Below are 15,606 nucleotides of genomic sequence, written 5' to 3' on the forward strand. Positions count from 1 at the left end.
ACTAACATATGGTGTATCAAAGTCAAGACATGTAAGTACCAAATTTACCATGGTGTACAATTGGGGTAAATAAAAGTGTCCCGGACGAGTGGATACGATTGTACGTGAATTCAGGCATATAACACCTCGTGACGCGCACGCTACGTGTACGCCCGCCGCATGATCCACACCGGCCCAGAGCGTGGTGCGGACTGTGTAGTGTGAGTTGTACAGTCCAAAGGGGACGATGGTACTCACACTGGAGCAGCGGGTGTTCGTTGTGTAAAGTTACGTGACAACAAAGTCGTGGAAACAGTGTGGTCAGTTGTCTCCTGTGAGGTTTAATGGTTTCAAGGTGGTAGGCAACGTTTAATCCGTAAATGGCGTCAGACATGATTTGTTTTGTACAAGTCAATAAACATTCAGAATCGTGCCCGCACATCAGGAAATGTGGCTGCAATTCACCAGATAATGCTATCCGCCATGCTAGCTGATTGGTAAAAAAAAAAGGTCAGCGTGACACTGCCGTCCTAAGGTGCCCGGGTTCGATTCCCGGCTGGGTTGGGGATTTTCTCCGCTCAGGGACTGGGTGTTGTGTTATATTCATCATCATTTCATCCCTATCCGGCGCGCAGGTCGCCCAATGTGGCGTCGAATGTAATAACATCTGCACCAAGGCGGCCGGATCTGCCGCGTAAGGGGCCTCCCGGCCAATAACGTCAAACCCTCATCTCCATTTACGAGATAATGCTTCAGAGTCGTGCCAAATCAACCCGATGCCTGTCATAAGAGACCAGTATATCACATCGATCATGCGTACGAATGCTTCACCTGTACCTGCACATGCATCCTCACCGAATGTCTTTTATCCACACATTAAAGCCGGCCGAAGTGGCCGAGCGGTTCTAGGCGCTACAGTCTGGAACGGCGTGACCGCTCCGGTCGCAGGTTCGAATCCTGTCTCGGGCATGGATGTGTGTGATGTCCTTAGGTTAGTTAGGTTTACGTAGTTCTAAATTCTAGGGGGCTAATGACCACAGCAGTTAAGTCCCATAGTGCTCAGAGCCATTTGAACCATTTGATCCACACATTAAAACCAGCAGATGCTCTCAGTGCCTCCAGTTTTGTTAGTGGCTGTTCAATGAGATAACAATGCATGGCTTCGACATGGATCTGTTCTTTATGTCTGACGAAGCCTGGCTTCACCTGAGTGTTTATGTCAACTTACAGAATCACAGGTGCTGGGTAGCGGAGAATCTGCATAACTTCCACAAAACACCGATACACGAGCAGAAGTTTGGGGTCTGGTGCGCAGTGTCCGCACGCCGTATTATTGGTCCCATCTTTCTGACATCGGCGCGCTACACTGCCAACATTTCGAAACCATTTGTGGCAGCATTAACGGAGGAGGAAAACTTCCAACAGGATGGAGCAACTGCCCATACAGCCGGCCGAATCTTGCAGCACATTTACACAGTCCTCACGCCTGACAGGGCTGTTAGTAGAGGTCAGTCCGGTCGCGGCCCTAGCTGGCCACGCGAGTCACCTGATCTCTCAGTGTCCGATTACTTTGTGCGGGAAGCCCTCAAGTCCAAGGTGTATCGCAACAACCTTCATAGTCTTCAACAACTGCAGCAGGTTGTTTCGGATGAGACTGTAGCAATTCCAGCTGTCCAGCTTCGATCGCCTTCAGCAACTCGCTGGCAAGGACCTAACGTGCCAAGGCATCAATAGTAGTCACTTTCAACATCTGCCATAGCCAGGTTAGTACTGTATTTCCTTCCTGTGCTGTGTTTCTTTGTACCTTGTAACTGTGTTCTGTGACCCACTTTTATTTGCCCCACCCTGTATAATATACAGTTAACGAGTAAAACATCGAGGTATTTTTGTAAAAAATATGATGAATATAATGTGGAAAGAACATGGATACTCCTGCTGTATGTAAATACTATATTACTTTACAACGTATGTCGCTGAGCAACTTCAGGTGGGTCTATATAACATAATGACATTATTTGTTTTTTATTTAAACAGGCATCTCCAACACTGAGAATTGAAACATTTAATTTAATGTAAAAACGAATGACAATTGACATAAACCCGAAACCGTTCGTACATTAAATAAAATCACCTCCTATTGTGACTGGTAGCGGTTATTATTCGACACACTGTATACAGGATGATGGATGACAGAACCCAAGGCGTCTGGTTGTTACGGATGTTTCAGCGCTCGTGTGTTGTCTGGCACTGTCACACTGAAAGATCGGGTGGTCCATGTGTGGAAGAACTATTTGAATTCGAATTTCCGTTACAGCACGTTCTTACTCACTCACCGGCATGGTTATTTTACACATCGCCATGTTACACCCAACAATGCGGAGCCCTCCAGCAGCGGGGGGCTGGAAATACGCAGACATGAAGAAGAAAGCTGTAGAATGTTAATAGAGTTTGTTTTATTTAGAAAGCTTTACGAGTTCTCACATAAAAAAATTCGGAAGCATTACTTTTCGGCATACCCTCATAAATATACGAGGGTTGGAACTTAAAGAGTCGCAACTATTTATTTACAGCTCGTACAAAGTAGATACGTGTTTCAAAGTTTTACCGACCTTCAAACTAGTCACCAGCATTGTGTATAACACGTTGCCAGCGATGTGGGAGTCGTAGAATACTCTTAGCAGTGCCAGTTGTGTTGACAGCTCGAGCGGCGCGGTCTGTTGCCCGACGAAGTAGTAGCAGTTCTGAAGCGAATGTCGTGAAGTGTTTTCTTCAGTTTAGAAGTAGAGTTGAACTCACGAGGGCTTAAGTCAGCGGTGTGCAGTAGGGGTATAGCACTTAGAAGCTCCATCAGTCAAACGAATCAGTAACAGCTTGCACTGCCGGCCGGAGTAGCCGAGCGGTTCTAGGCGCTACAGTCTGGAACCGCGCGACCGCAACGGTCGCAGGTTCGAATCCTGCCTCGAACATGGATGTGCGTGATGTCCTTAGGTTAGTTAGGTTTAAGTCGTTCTAAGTTCTAGGGGACTGATGACCTCAGATGTTAAGTCCCATAGTGCTCAGAGCCATTTGAACCATTTTTCGAACTGCCAGCACAACTGGCACTGCTAAAAGAGTATCCTACTGCTTTCTCATCGCTGGCAGTGGGTCATACAAAATGATGGTGACTACTTTGAAGGTCAGTAAAACTTTGAAAAACGTATCTATTTTGTACGAGCTGTAAATAAATAGTTGCCACTATTAAAGTTGCAACCCTCGTATATGAAGAGCCAGGGGAAAGAACCGGGTAAGCTAATTTTTATGAAACTCGAGAAAAAGCGGTTTTAATGTTTGAAATCAGATTACATCAATATATAAGGACATATAATACTTTTTATTTCATAAATTAAAGAGTTTGGTTACTTCGAATGTGGAAGTAGGGTTACTGGCATCCGGAGTGTTGACAGAGTGAACTAAAGTCCCAAAATTCAGTAAATCTTCATTCTGTACGGGGAAAGAAACAGGAAGTCATGCGAAACAGATACAATACTTCCATAATAATCACGACTAAATGAGTTTCTGGTTGTGATAAAACAGCGATTGTACTGTGGGCCAGCTGACTGAAGAAACTCACCGCACCAGGGCGGAAAAAACTTGATCAGTCTTTCCAAATCTCTGTATTTCAGGATGACAACTCGAAGGAGATATAGAATAAAGAAAGCAATTGTTCGAGTTAGAGTACAGCGAACAGAAAATAACTGTAAAGTCGCTGTGCAGTAGACAAGTAAGGAATTCTTATTTTAAACATACCGTTTATAAGCAGATATGTGTAGTTCAAATAGCCGATCCATTGGTTGATACTATCATGGTGTCCTTATGATGCGATTATGCATTCCTCCGTAATAAGTCTTTGACATTTCGTCATATGGCAGCTACAGGATTCAGATGATATTACCGTAATAGGCCGAGTTTTGAAAGGGCATTTTGCAAATTACGTTGAGTCAAACAGTGTTTTTCAGTTCTTGGTTAACACTAACCACCGCAAAGCAGATGGGTTACATCTGGATGATTCTATCATTTTCTTGATATCTTCAGGTGTTTCCATGGACATGCACAGGGAATGCAACTCTGATCTTCTTCAGGCAACTAATTTGAGTGAGAGTTACATAATGAATGAAATGGAAGACAAAGTTTTTATTTTCACCGCCAGAAGAACCACAAAATGTTAAATATATCCCAGGAAGAATGGTCAGTATCCAGGGATATGATAGGAACGACCATTCGAAGCAAAAAGTCTAATAAACGATGACTGTAAAGTGCATTTCATAAGAGATATGAGCATTTGTTCATCTTCGCTGTGGTGAAACACATATCTTCTGCTGAACAAGTGCTCAGAGTTCTCACGATATGCTTATAGATCCCATGTTTACTACACAATTTTTTATCGCTTTTGTCCGTATTTTTCGTCCCAAAATGTGTGAAGCAAAGAACTTGTAGTAGAAAAGATTTAGTTAACAGTCTCGAAGATGAGGAAGTGCTCATGGCTCTTGAGGTATGAGCTTTAGAGCCCATGTCTACAAGACTTTCTTGCTTCGAATGATCGTTCCTGTCATATCCCTTCATATTGACCAATTCTCCTGGGATACCTTTCGTAGAGAAAAGGATTCACCTGCGGCCAGGAAATGAATATTGAATGTATATATCGAAAGATGCTGCTTAAAGTAAATGGCATTGGTTGCTATATTTTGCAGGGATACATTTTTTGCAACGACTATGCAGATAATCATCTTATTGTGGTTTTTCCTAGCCTCCAGTTTAGTCGCAGGGGGGGGGGGGGGGGGGGAGAGGGAGGAATTGCATGAGAATTCTGTTTCTCTGCCCTCTTGTGGCCGGATGAGTCACCACTAACTTGTCTGCTTCTTTCCCCGGAAAAACTGAATTACCTGGTTCTTTCCCTTTACAGCGAAACTGTCAGTTTCGGAAAAAAGTAACTCACTTTTTTTTCCTTTATTGAATTTTGATTCCAGCTTAATATGCCGCTCTACAGCCTACAGAAGAGTTAAGAAACATAATGAGAAGATAACAAACAATAAAAACAGGCGATAAAACGGTGACTTTTTAAAAACTGTAAAATGGCGGAAATTGTGGAAGTTAAAATATAAAAACACAGGGTGGACGATGCTAAGGAAGACACACAGTAAGTAGATAGGCACAACTAATAATACACGGCGACAGTCTGATTTCCGTTCGCAACACTTAGAAAAAGGGAATGCACAACACTGAACACTCACATAAACACTGCACTATGGAGTAGACACGAAGATGATACACCACAGCCTAAGGCAGGAGGGGGAGGCGGGAGAGGGGGTGGCGAGGAGAGGAAAAAGCAGAAAAGGGGGGGGGGGCTGGGTTTTCCCCCGGCCGTATATATATATAAGGTGTGTGGCAAATCCAACACCTTCCATGAAAACCCTGACATGATAAGCAAATCCAGTAGTATGTCACATAGCTCCGAATAAATCCTGACATTAAATTAACCAAAGTAATACGATCAACGAGTGAGCAAATGGAATACCACAGACTAACACAAGAATGCCTAAATGCATGTCATACCTTCCCACCGTGAGACAGACGCAGTTTCGAGGGGAGAAACGAGAACAGAAGCCGAGAGCAGAACCGTGTTAAGCTAGAAGGCCTTAGGATAAGGGACGGACTGGACACCCACGTCGCAAGCCTACCGCTAAGACCACACCACCCGCACGTTTTAGCGTGAGACTTTTTCGCCTCTCAGGTACGTCAAGGACCACCCCCCAACCTTTGTTAAAAGCTACAGCCCTCCAGAAAAACAGTATGGATCTTACGATAACACAAAAAGGGCCACACCACCCGCAAGTTTTAACGTGTGACTTTTTCGCCTCTCTGTTACGTTAGGACCACCCCCCAGCCCATGTTATAAGATAGAGCCCTCCAGAAGAACAGTATAGATCTTACGATAACGCTAAAAGGACCACACCAGCTGCAAGTTTTTGCGTGAGACTTTTTCGCGTCTCTGTTGCGTTGCAAACTTTAAAAACATTGCCTTACCACGAAAAGTATAATGTTTCTCATTGGATAGACAGAATTTTTGTAGGCGGAGCTTAAGGTTAACATTGATACCCTGATTGGTCAGATGAAAACACAGCCAGATAGTTTTTTTTTTCCAACTTCGGTAAATGGTAGTAAGGAGAGGTTAGGAGGAGAGTTAGTTCCGAGATGGCGAGGTGAGCGGAGCTGTGCTGCCCGCCGCCCTGACGCTGCCTAAACACCGACGAGGTAATGAACGCACGCGATGCCACATTTTTGAACGCATAAGGCTTCACTCAGAACTACAGTAGTCTCATCTGTTACACCCCTTTTTGCGTAATACTAGTGTCGATCGTCAATTAAAGCTCATGGTGTTCGCATTTGCTACTTGAAGTAAAAATCTAAAGCGCGATGATTTTTCTGTTATATAGATATTGAGAAGCGACATCAGCCACTGTAATTTACGACAAGTTAGATAAGTAATTAAAGATAATTGAGGGTCACTGTAGACTATTTTGATTGTTTTCTCTATTGTGAAACTTAATTTAAACCTAGATTATAGATGTGATATGGCACAGGTCATCCTTCGATCCATTGTAGAACTTGGAAACCCATTCAGGGAATATTCGTTCACATTTTTGTTGAATGCAGTTGGTTTTTACCATCATGTATTAAAACACTTCCTTTTATCAATAGTGCAATTTATAAACAATGTTTTGTGAGTAGAATAAAATTTCCAGTTGTAAAGTTAACTGCTTTTTAGACGTTATTTTACCAGCTACCTAAAAATAGGAAAGCCTTGAACCCCTTCCACCAAATTTAGTTAGTATTGAGATTCTTTTACAGGGAGTGCAGTGGAGCTGACGCTGAAATCATTAAGTATTTGATTATATCATCGCTAGTATCACTGAACTCTTCTGAATTTTTTGCCCGTTACGAGGCTCATCATGACAACATTTTTCGATCATTGTCACAGGCGGTGAAACATGAGTTCATCTCTTCGAACTGAAAACAAAACGGCGCTCCATGGAGTGTCGCCATACCGTCTCTCCTCCGAAGAAAAGGTTCAAAGCCTCGCCATCAGCCGGTAAAGACATGGCGACCGTCTTTCTGGGACTCTGAAGGGGTAGACTGTTCGATGACCTCCCACATAGTGAACGATAGACTCTGAAATGTATTGTGCTACCCTCAGGAAACCGAAGAAACCACTTAAGTGTGTTTGTCGCCACAAAAATGCAAACTAACTGTTCCTTCTCCATGAAAATGCAAACCGACACGCAAGTCTGCGCACCCGAGATGAGCTGAAAAATCTTCGTTGGACTGTTCTTCCTCATCCACCGTACAGTCCGGATCTCGCATCTTCCGACTACCACCTGTTTGGTTCAATGAAGGATGCTTTCCGCAAAAACAGTACTTGGATGACGGGGAGGTTACTGATGAAGCAAGACGTTGGATCGGACGTCGTCGAGTATAATGGTACCGAGCGAGCATACGGACCTTCCCAGTGTGGTGGCATAAGGTCGTCGCACTGAATGGAGATTATTTTTAGAAATAGTGTTTTGTAGCCAAAAGAGTAGGGAATAGTATGGTGACCGGAATCCTGAATAAAACCAACATGTTTTCGGAAAACAGTAGGTTGAAATACTTATTGAACGCCGCTCTTATGTGAGTTAGTATAATTTTCCTGCTGCTGCCCATACAAACCAAGTTATGTCTCACAGCCTAACTGTAAACTACGAAATTTTTCTCCAACAATAACTGTTTTACATTATGGGAGCTATTATCTCTAGACTGCTAAACTGTAATACGCTACAATGTTGTAAAATGATGTTCCTATGAGACCAAACTGCTGAGGTTACCGGTCTCTAGGCTTACACACTACTTAATCTAATAATCTAACTTAGACAATTAAACTAACTTACGCTAAGCATAACACACACTCATGCCCGAGGGAGGACTCGAACCTCCGACGGGGGGGGGGGGGGGGGGGGGGAGCCCCTGCGAGGACCCTGCTAATGCTAAACCACAAAATTATACTACCATTGGTTCCATCTGTGGAAGCTATTATTATTTAATTTGAAAACACATTGCACTCAAACTGTAAAAATTTGTGAAGTGCTCCAACATGTGAGGCCTATTATTTTGTGAATGTTGTACGCTGTTAAACTATTATACATTGGTGTACAAAACTTAAGAACGAAAGGAGCTTTCGTGTTTTGCGTTACTGCTAAGAAACATACTTGATGAAACATGGGCCATACATAGGAAAAGCTGCTACAGAGTAGTGCATAAGGTAACTGAAAAAATATGCAATGGGACGAATAGAAATGACACTTCTATTCGAAGGCTATAATTTCACTGAAGTCACCAGAATTTGTGACGGTCCCCTGAACAATACAAAAGGTGGGACATGATTCTTAATAGGGTATGTAATCAATGCATACTCTGCAATGTATTCCTATGCTGGCCACAAGGTTGATAAGGCTTTCTTGTGGTAGGACGTTTCATTTCTCCACCGGCGCTGTTGACAACGGCTGCATGGTCGCTGGTGCATGCCGACATGTCGCTGTCTACAAGGAATTTGACACCACAAGATAAAGATATATTGCGACAACGTGTCTGCGCTGTAAACAATTTGCCACCACCACCGACGACAGGTAAGCTATGCGCTGTATTTAAAAACAAGCAAAATGATGGAGTGCCTCTCCAACAGTCGAGTTGGGTAGCTACAGCCGACTCCTGCACCGACCATATAGCCCATACTTCCCACGAGTACAGGCCCAGCCTGCCACAGCCAGTGCCTTGGAGATGATTTTAGCAGTAAGGAAAGGAGTGGGGGAGGCCTCCGCAGGATACACAGACGCATGAACAAAAAATGGAAATGAGGGTATGGCGTCGGTGGCCGGCAGTTCCCAGGCGGCAAGTTCGGCCGCCCAGTGCAAGTTTTATTGCGTGCGACGCCACATTGGGCGACTTGCGCGTTGATAATGGGGATGAAATGATGATGAGGACAGCACAACGCCCAGTCCCTGATGGGAGGAAATCTCCCTCCCCAGACAGGAATCGAACCCAGGCCCCGGTGCGTGGTATTCCAACGCGCTGACCATTCAGCTATTGGGGCGGACACGCATGCACAAACAAGAGGTGATGATAGTGGCCGCATAGACAGAGGGCCCGCTGCATGACCTGTCGACACTAGCTACCGACAGCGTACTGCCAGCCGCAGCGCAGGAACCAGCCATTTTAACAATGAACACTACTAACGATATTACTCTGGCATCTTACGTGAGTATTTTAGGTATCATTTATGTTTATAATATTATATATTTTTTCTAAGAGCAATTGGTTGCATATAATATCAGAACCTACAGTTCACTGGCATAAGTTTATTAGAAAACTTAAAAATTGAGAATAAATAAAAATAAACATTTTTATCTTCATTACATATGTAAATTAACAAATTTACATGTTGTATTCATAATTTAATCAAAATGTAGCATTTTTAATTTCATGACATAACTAAAAGTACCACATGTTTTTATTTGAAAACTATGTTTTATCTAATCGATTTCCTCTTATTTTACACTAAAGGATGTACTATAACTCCAAAGTTTCATTCATTTCATAAAATGTTTGGGCTATGAAAAATGTTTTTAGTTTCCTTCTAAATACTTGCAGACTATTACGATGCATCTCCTGAAACTTAGGACCGTTTCGGAGAAAATTCATAATTTTTTTTCAAACATAATTTGTTTTTACAAGAAAGAGTATTTCTTAAACTATCTTTCTACATACGTGCCACTATTGTTCGGACATTCATCATAGCGAGAAATTAACTTTTCTATGCCCTCCTCGTGGAAAGAGTCCGCCAATGAAAACAGCCATTGCTGAACACCGTTTTTCGGGTCGTCATCATTGTCAAAGCGCCTTCCTCCAAATTACGCTTCAAGTTCAAAATAAGTGGAAGGCAGAAGGTGCTAGATCGGGGAAGTGCGTAGGATGATCGCACTGCTTTCAACCGAATTGTTGAGCGAAATTTTGAGTGACACCAGCAGAATGGAGACGTGTGTTGTCACGAAGCAACATAGTCCCTTGACTGAGCATTTCACTCCTTTTCTTTTTATCTGCGCGACGAAGTTTTCTCAGTGTTTCACCGCACTGATTGTTTCACCTCTTGTAAGGAACTCGACAAGCAGAATACCTTGTCTGTCCCAGAACACAGTGCACATGGGTTTTTTTATACTGAAAACGTTGTTTTGAATTTTTGTTTTTAGGGCGATCTTGAGTGCCTCCACTCCATCGACTGTTATTTTGATTTTGGAATGACATGACGAACCCAAGTCTCATCACAGGTCAAAATTCTGTTTAAGAATTCATCTCGCTCATCGCTGTAACGGGTAAGAAACGTCAAAGCGCTGCTAAGTCGCTTCGCTAGGTGAACACAATTTGCAAATATTTAAGCGATTTGTGACAATATCATGCAAAATAGTTTTTGAAATTTGCCGAAACTCGTCACAAAGCATTCTTATTGTGAACAGTACTTTTTCACGAATTTTCTCATTCACTTTCTCAACCAAACCATCATTGACAAAAGAAGGACGCCCATTCCATGTTTCGTCATGAACACTCGTTCGTCCATCTTTGAATTGTCTCGCCCACTTTCTCACCATTCCATCAGCCATTAAATTTTCATCATAAATTACAAGTTGACGATGAGTTTGATTCTTTGTGTTTTAAAACAATGTTATAGGAAGCATTTCATAGTCGGCGGGCTCAGAGATAGTCTTAAACATTTTGAACGATCACTAACAAATGTAAACACAACACAATACGGTAGTAATGATGGCAGTGAAAAGACAAAGAACCAGAGAGACGAGTGTGAAAGTAAGAACTGCGACACTAGTGCTGCGACGGCAGTAGAACGAAACGGTCCTTACTTTCCAGACACGCCTCGTAATATGCTTTCTTATATTTGTAGGAAGCTTACTGTATACTTTTACTCACGACTCAGTAACTATATTGTGTACTTCCGTGAGAGTTTCACACTGTTCCCAAAAATTTTTCACCTGTCTTGTGTCATGGATTTTATTGTCACATTTTGTCTTTAAAAAGTCAGAGAGTATACGTTACCTTGATCTGTAAGTGTAAATACCCTAAGAGACTTGGAGTGACCCAACTGGGTACTGTAGCACAATCTAGTCTTGCATTTAATTCCATTACTTATTTTTGTCTTTGAAAGGAACAAATCCACGTTTAGAGATGTTCAGTGATTATGACGGTTGTGAGGTCTAGATGAAGGTGCTGTTCGCGTACAGCTGAAAGCTGTGTAGGCCACTGTCGACCAGCTCGATACGGTCACTGCGAATTGCACAGGTGATGGAGTGGCTGGGTTGTTCCCGTTCTGAAGGTGCCACACGGATTGCCATGTACCCTTTTTGGCGACGGCGTCTGTGGAGAACCACGGTGTAGCACCAAGTGGTCGCACGGTGGTGGCTGCCGGGATGTGGCCGGATCTGCAACTGTTTCGTGAGCAGGCTATAAGTGCCTAATGACGAAATGTTAGCCACATATGCCTAACGAATATGTCTGCGGCGCGCCTCTGGCTGATAATGAGACGCAGAAAGAAGCCCCCTCTTTAGGACCGGGCAGCTACGGAAGGGAGAGAAACGTCTGTAGTGGTAGGCAGTTCGAATTAATTCGCCAGAGGTACAGGAATGCTAGAGTGGAGGCTGTTGAGCGGGGCACAGGACAGCTCATGGCTACAAAGAGATGCTGCGGCAATCTGTAAACATTTTATTTTCCTTTGTCTCAGGTGGTACAGGTATCCGTCGTCTCCTTCCCACAAGAAGAAATTAGGCAAATAATATTAAGAATTAAAAAGAAAAAATCTCCAAGACCGAACCGAATCCCTGCCGAAGTAATACAAGCCTTATGCGACCATTTCGATAGTTATTTGTGCGATCTGTACAATGAGTGTTTCTTGCAAAGGAAGGAACCCTGTGCTGTGGAATAACGCTGAAGTGGTAATAATTAGTAAAGGGAAAGATAAGGATCCTATGGTACCCAAATCCTATAAACCAATTTGTCTTTTGAACGTGCTCCACAAGAAGATTACAAGGTCACGAACTGCTACACATTATAAGCCCTCACCAGTACTGGTTTAGAAGAGTCAACTGAAGACGCACTTAATAAGGCGATTTTGCTAGCGACAGATACTCATTCTACGTACGCTCTAGCGATATGATTGATATTGCTAGCGCTTTCGATAACCTATGGTGACCATTTTTCTTTGGTCGCCTTAGGGATTTGGAGTGTCTAGAAGCGCTGTGTCGTTACCTGAGAGATTATTGCCACGGACGACATGCTTCTTTAGCATACCCAGGAAAGAAAATAACTAAGAGAATTACAAAAGGCTGTCCGCAGGTGTCAGTGTGTGGTCCGGAGTTTCGGGATATAGCACTAAAGCCCATACTACAGGAGTTACATGACATAAGCGGACTGGTGGCACTTGCAGATGACGTGCTGTTCGTTAAGTGGTGGCTCAAGAAGAATTATAGAAGACAACCGGCCTTCCACGAACTTGAGGGCTGGTATCGAAGTGTTAAATTGTTACTAGAACCTCACAAAACGAAGTATCTTCTGGTAAAAGGGGACCTAATGAGAAACACTAAAATAAAATTAAATGATGTAACGATTAGGAGAAGCGCAGCAAAGAGATATCTAGGGTATTTCTCGACGAAAGTCGTAACTTGCACATCATGTAGAGGAAGCAGGCAGAAAAGGTGTAAACGTGATGAATAAAATTATAACCTTTGCAAATACACAATTTCGGCTTCCCTTGAAGACAATAAGAGCATACCAGCAATCTATATTAGCATCAGTCGTAGGATATGGTGCGAGCGTTTGGGCTCATACACTACTGGCCATTAAAAGTGCTACACCACCAAGATGACGTGCTACAGACGCGAAATTTAACCGATAGGAAGAAGATGCTGTGATATGCAAATGATTAGCTTTTCAGAGTATTCACACAAGGTTGGCGCCAGTGGTGACACCTACAACGTGCTGACATGAGGAAAGTTTCCAACCGATTTCGCATACACAAACAGCAGTTGGCCGGCGTTGCCTGGTGAAACGTTGTTGTGATGCCTCGTGTAAGGAGGAGAAATGCATACCATCACGTTTCCGACATTTATAAAGATTGGATTGTAGCCTATCGCGATTGCGGTTTATCGCATCGCGACATTGCTGCTCACGTTGGTCGAGATCCAATGACTGTTAGCAGAATATGGAATCGGTGGGTTCAGGAGGATAATACGGAACGCCGTGTCTCGATCCCTCAGTCAACAGATGGGGACGTTTACAAAACAACAACCATTTGCACGAACAGTTCAACAAAGTTTGCAGCAGCATGGTTCAAATGGCTCTGAGCTCTATGGGACTTAACATCTGTGGTCATCAGTCCCCTAGAACTTAGAACTACTTAAACCTAACTAACCTAAGTACATCACACACATCCATGCCCGAGGCAGGATTAGAACCTGTGACCGTTGCAGTCACGCGGTTCCGGACTGAGCGCCTTAACCGCGAGACCACCGGGACCGGCTTGCAGCAGCATTGACTATCAGCTCGGAGACCATGGCTGCGGTTACCTTTGACGCTACATCACCTGCGATGGTGTACTCAACGAAGAACCTGGGTGCACGAATGGAAAAACGTCATTTTTCCGGATGAGTCCAGGTTCTGTTTACAGCATCATGATGGTCGCATCCGTGTTTGGTGACATCGCGGTGAAAGCACAGTGGAAGCGTGTATTCGTCATCGCCATACTGGCGTATCACCTGGCGTGATGGTATGGGGTGTCATTGGTTACACGTCTCGGTCACCTCTTGTTCGCATTGACGGCACTTTGAACAGTGGGCGTTACATTTCAGATGTGTTACGACCCGTAATTTTTCCCGAGGACATGCAGCTTTACTGTATGATTAAAGTGGCAGGGGTAAAATACAAGGAGCGAAAGGCTATTTACAATTTGTACAGAAACCAGATGGCAGTCATAAGAGTCGAGGGGCATGAAAGGGAAGCAGTGGTTGGGAAAGGAGTGAGACAGGGTTGTAGCCTCTCCCCGATGTTATTCAATCTGTATATTGAGCAAGCAGTAAAGGAAACAAAAGAAAAATTTGGAGTAGGTATTAAAATTCATGCAGAAGAAGTAAAAACTTTGAGGTTCGCCGATGACATTGTAATTCTGTCAGAGACGGCAAAGGTCTTGGAAGAGCAGTTGAACGGAATGGACAGTGTCTTGAAAGGAGGATATAAGATGAACATCAACAAAAGCAAAACGAGGATAATGGAATGTCGTCAAATTAAATCGGGTGATTCTGAGGGAATTAGATTAGGAAATGAGACACTTAAAGTCGTAAAAGAGTTTTGCTATTTAGGAAGTAAAATAACTGATGATGGTCGAAGTAGAGAGGATATAAAATGTAGACTGGCAATGGCAAGGAAAGGGTTTCAGAAGAAGAGAAATTTGTTAACATCGAATATAGATTTAAGTGTGAGGAAGTCTTTTCTGAAAGTATTTGTATGGAGTGTAGCCATGTATGGAAGTGAATCATGGACGATAACTAGTTTGGACAAGAAGAGAATAGAAGCTTTCGAAATGTGGTGCTACAGAAGAATGCTGAAGATAAGGTGGATAGATCACGTAACTAATGAAGAGGTATTGAATAGGATTGGGGAGAAGAGAAGTTTGTGGCACAACTTGACTAGAAGAAGGGATCGGTTGGTAGGACATGTTTTGAGGCATCAAGGGATCACAAATTTAGCATTGGAGGGCAGCGTGGAAGGTAAAAATCGTAGAGGGAGTCCAAGAGATGAATACACTAAGCAGATTCAGAAGGATGTAGGTTGCAGTAGGTGCTGGGAGATGAAGAAGCTTGCACAGGATAGAGTAGCATGGAGAGCTGCATCAAACCAGTCTCAGGACTGAAGGCAACAATTATAACAACAACAACACCGACCCGTGGCTCCGCCCTTCATTCGATCCCTGCGAAACCCTACATTTCAGCAGGATAATGCACGACCGCATGTTGCAGATTCTGTACGGGCATTTCTGGATACAGACAATGTTCGACTGCTGCTCTGGCCACCACATTCTCCAGATCTCTCACCAATTGAAAACGTCTAGTCAATGGTGGGCGAGCAACTGGCTAGTCACAATACGCCAGTCACTACTCTTGATGAACTGTGGTATCGTGTTGAAGCTGCATGGGCAGCTGTACCTGTACACCCCATCCAAGCTCTGTTGACTCAATGCCCGGGCGTATCAAGGCGGTTATTACGGGCAGAGGTGGTTGTTGTGGGTACTGATTTCTCCGGATCTATACACCCAAACTGCGTGAAACTGTAATCACATGTCAGTTCTAGTATAATATATTTGTCCTATGAATACCCATTTGTCATTTGCATTTCTTCTTGGTGTAGCAATTTTAATGGCCAGTAGTGTAGATTGCAGCTAGTGAAGCCAGCCTCGATAGAGAGAAGAGTTCAACCAGGCGATCTAGTAAGACTAAGAGGAGCTTACTG

General features: G+C 43.4%; 1 pseudogene; it reads left to right on the top strand.

Moving 5' to 3' along the window:
* Positions 1-8,578: 8,578 nt before the first annotated feature.
* LOC126297972 (ras-related protein Rab-39B-like) overlaps positions 8,579-15,606 on the top strand; it is a 79,871-nt pseudogene continuing 72,843 nt past the window's right edge.

This window comes from Schistocerca gregaria, chromosome X, assembly GCF_023897955.1.
Source record: "Schistocerca gregaria isolate iqSchGreg1 chromosome X, iqSchGreg1.2, whole genome shotgun sequence".
Taxonomy (NCBI): domain Eukaryota; kingdom Metazoa; phylum Arthropoda; class Insecta; order Orthoptera; family Acrididae; genus Schistocerca; species Schistocerca gregaria.